This window comes from Amphiura filiformis, chromosome 2, assembly GCF_039555335.1.
Source record: "Amphiura filiformis chromosome 2, Afil_fr2py, whole genome shotgun sequence".
Lineage (NCBI taxonomy): Eukaryota > Metazoa > Echinodermata > Ophiuroidea > Amphilepidida > Amphiuridae > Amphiura > Amphiura filiformis.
The window spans coordinates 33,012,506-33,016,711 of NC_092629.1; positions in this window are offsets into that span (position 1 = coordinate 33,012,506).

Genomic DNA, 4,206 nt, shown 5'->3' on the forward strand with positions numbered 1-4,206 from the left:
TCAACGAGGTTCATAAATATCCTCTCATTGTTCATTGTTGATTATACATACCTAGATAAAATACAATGCTTTGTTATCTACCACTTGAACAGGATTTAGCCAAAGCAAACAAAGACAAGAACTAGTCTATAGAAATAGGTAGAAGCTTATTATCCTCTTCAGCAGTAGTATTATTGATTGATTTAAACTGCGTTTGATAAGATACTTGTCGCAACGAATTGATACACCTATGAATACGACCTTCACATACATTTTACACTTTAACCCAGAATACAATTTGCCGAGTTTACGGCTGATTCGCCGCGTCCACTCACATATGTGTGATTTTCAACGGAGGGCGGTATTTTGTGCCATTTATGACCTTCAAAGACCAGTATTTCCTAAACTGCACAACCAAATTGTCTGATTTTGCACAGGATTTTGCTATGAGGGTCTAGATTGAAAAAATTAATACATTATAATTGTTTTTGGAAAAATAGTTTTATTTGATGACAAAAAATGATTTTGTGCGCAATTTTTTCATGTGTGACCGTACAAAAATGCTGTATTGACCATCGTTTCGAGCAATAATAATAATTTCCAGAATAAAGTACTACGACACATATTTCTTCTTCTGATTGTTAATATGGGTATTTAGAAATACTATGAGTTGTTAGTGTAGATACTCTAGAACAAGCAATAATAATTTTATTTTTGCATGTATGTACCAGTGATGAATTCAAAAAAATATATAAAATGAACAATGGGATTTTGATTCCTTATCTGAAAACGCACTCTAGAGATAAAGGTACTCAAAATTGTAGCCCCAGAAGTGATCTAAAGCATGATGCAGTCATGTCTACAGTAGAATTCACCGCGACCTTTGCAGGACTTAAACCCCATTAAAAGCTATTAAACCAAGATAACACTCATTGAAAACAGCTCAACTGATTAAATCAGATCTTCTCTGGTTGTGCACATCTGTCTGTTTTATATGTGCGGTATCGCAATGAGCTGGTATTTATAGCTTCAGTTGGGTAACCGATTATAAAGGAAACGCAAGGAAACAATGGTATGTGGACCTTTGTTCACGAAATGAGACAATGGCCTGCTTTTTGTTAACCAGCATTCTTGAAAATGAGCAACATAATGATTGTTGACTTAACACGGTTTGGAAATAATTTCTTCATATTTTTTGGTGTTATCTGTCGTTTACATATCCTTCCTAAGGCTGCGATCACATAGAGGTATACTATTCGGGTATACGGTGCACGTTTTGCAGGTGCACGCGTATAGCTTAAATCGGGCAAGGCAATTCCCTAGTACCGGGTCACATAAGGCTACGATCACATAGAAGTATACTATTCGGGTATACGGTGCGCGTTTTGCAGGTGCACGCGTATATCTTAAATCGGGCAAGGTAATTTCATAGTACCGGGTCACATCAGGCACTATTCGAAAAGCCGTATACCTGCGTATAGTATAGTATAGTGGGAATCGTGCGTGCTCGATTTTAGTGCAGCGTATACCGTCCTAATTTTAAAACTAAACCATATGTGGGTAAATTCATTTTTTTGTAATAGATGCACTATCTAATTCTGCATATTATGACACCTCATTCAATGCAATGTGACCTCAAGAAGTAAAGTTACAAGCATTTGATTAGACGAAGAAAATTGGTAAACTGACCTACAAATGTATACTCGCTATTAGCTATACGAAATACGCTCATTTGATTCAGGCTGAGTTCACATAGTATACTCCTATATGAACTCAGCCTGATCGAATGAGCGTATTTCGTATAGCGAATACCGTATACCGTATACTTCTATGTGAACTCAGCCTAAAACACCAAAGTACGAATATTTCCACACATCTAAATTAGCTAAAATTTAGGACATGTTACAAAACTATATTTTCTAGAATTTTAGAAGAGTACTTTTAATATTGGCCGGTTATTTTTCACACAGCGACGTTAACTAGGCAATGTACTATTACCTATAACATACACTAAAACACCAAAGTAAGCATATTTCCAAACATCTAAATTAGCTAAAAATTTAGGACATGTTACAAAACTATATTTTCTAGAATTTTAGAAGAGTACTTTTAATATCGGCCGGTTATTTTTCACACAGCGACGTTAACTAGGCAAATCCCCACACTTCTAACGTACGCTATTTGTAGAGGTCACGCGTCAATGGGAAGAGCACTGTGTATTGTGTATAGGAAAACGGACAGTAACTGCAGTATGGTGCCTATACTAACACCAATAGTATTATAAATTAGTTAAAGGTCCGTGACCCGATCGACAGCATCATCCCCCCGATATTTTTCATTGTTGGTGAGGTTTTGGTATCACATGATAGTACTATTTTTCTCATTACTATCCTGAAATTTGACGCTCCAAGTCGATGTATTTCCGGAGAAATCATGAAACACAGCGGTTTTTACAGGCTACCAGTTTGTAAATACTAAAACTTCTTCGGATTTCTGGGCAGGGAATTAATTGCGAATCATCAGTCTCCTCAACAGCTACTTTGGTTTAGCGTCATACACATTCTGTGTCATACACATTCTCCCTTTTGTTTGCTGAAGTGGTTTGTTGGTAACACTTATTACAATAGGCGCTTAGTTTGAATAAACATGGATTACATCTCTTGGCGATGACCAATGCAATGGGAATTAGGCCTATGTTATGAGCTTTACGCTAATATTATTAGGGATGACCATCATAATTTCATGTTGCCCCTTTTGCTACAAAAGATTGCTTTCTGGAAAGAACTCATCAACAGAAGTATTTTGGTGGTTAAATGGTCAAAATCGGTCAAAAACTTTTCGAATTATGAATTTTCAAAGTTTCCCATTCTGACCGGTCATTGGAACGAAATAAATTGACAAAGTCTAAATATAGCAATGTGAGCAAAATTGGTATAAGCATATATTTACCTTTTTATATTTCTTTATTTTAATATATATGGAAACATGAAACAAGCATATTGTGAAAGTATCAAAGGGGTTTCTTATGAAATGGCACTTTACTAGTCAATAGCATTAAGTATTTCTTCAAACCGAGGCACTGAAATCATGCTTTTAGAAAACATTTGCCAAAAATCATCCATAATGGCCAAAGTGGCACAAAATCAAAAGTCCAGGTGAACTTTTTTCCACAACAATATACACTACACATAAGAAAAATACTGATGTACTACAAGGGATTTTCAACATAGGAATCCAAACAATCAAGTACCAACATGCACTGCTTTGTCCTGATATCACTTCTGGGGTTTTAACAAAATGTTTAACCTCTATTGTGATTGGCAGCAGCATAAGGTATCTCTTTGATAGCTGATAATGCCCAGCCATTCAGCAAGTGGCTAATAACAGACCTTGATAGGCTTGAATGAATACTGTCATGTGCTACAAAACCATCACACTCCAGGGCCTGGTCACTCTATATGCTACTGGGAGCACAGTACTTTAACAATGGAGTGAAAGACTCATTATTGATTAGGCGCGTATTTTAAAAGTACAGCTCCTGTGCGTGTATAGCAGCAAGTCAGTGCAGATGGTATAAATATAAGAAAATGTTTAGGGTTAAGATCAGGTGAATAATACAACAAATGAGCATGAAACTTCACATTTATGTTCCATTACTCGTTGATGGTCGATAAACGTCCCAATAAATCGGACTTAGTCACCGGTCAGTTCTACAGCATAGATATCCATGGCTAACGATGGTTAACTATGGAAACATGTTAAAGGACATCAAGAAAATTTTCTAAGTTATTTATTTTGAGCTCTTTCGAGACGAGTAATGGATATATTCTGTAGATTTAGGTTTTGTCTGTGACTGCTAATGTGAGGCCGTCGTAGGTCGTACGGGGCTCAAACTCGGTGGGTGGGTGTAGTTCTGTCCTGGCAAGAAGAAGTTTATGTTCGTTAAGTCATCCGACCCCAGGGCCCCCTCCCAGGGGTCATTTGAGGTCAAATGACTAAAAACTGCCATATGGGCATGAAACTAGGTCCTACGGGACTCAAACTCGGTGGGTGGGTGTAGTTCTGTCCTGGCAAGAAGATGTTTATGTTCGTTAAGTCATCCGACCCCGGGCCCCCTCCCAGGGGTCATTTGAGGTAAAATGACTAAAAACTGTCATATGGGCATGAAACTAGGTCGTACGGGGCTCAAACTCGGTGGGTGGGTGTAGTTCTGTCCTGTCAAGAAGA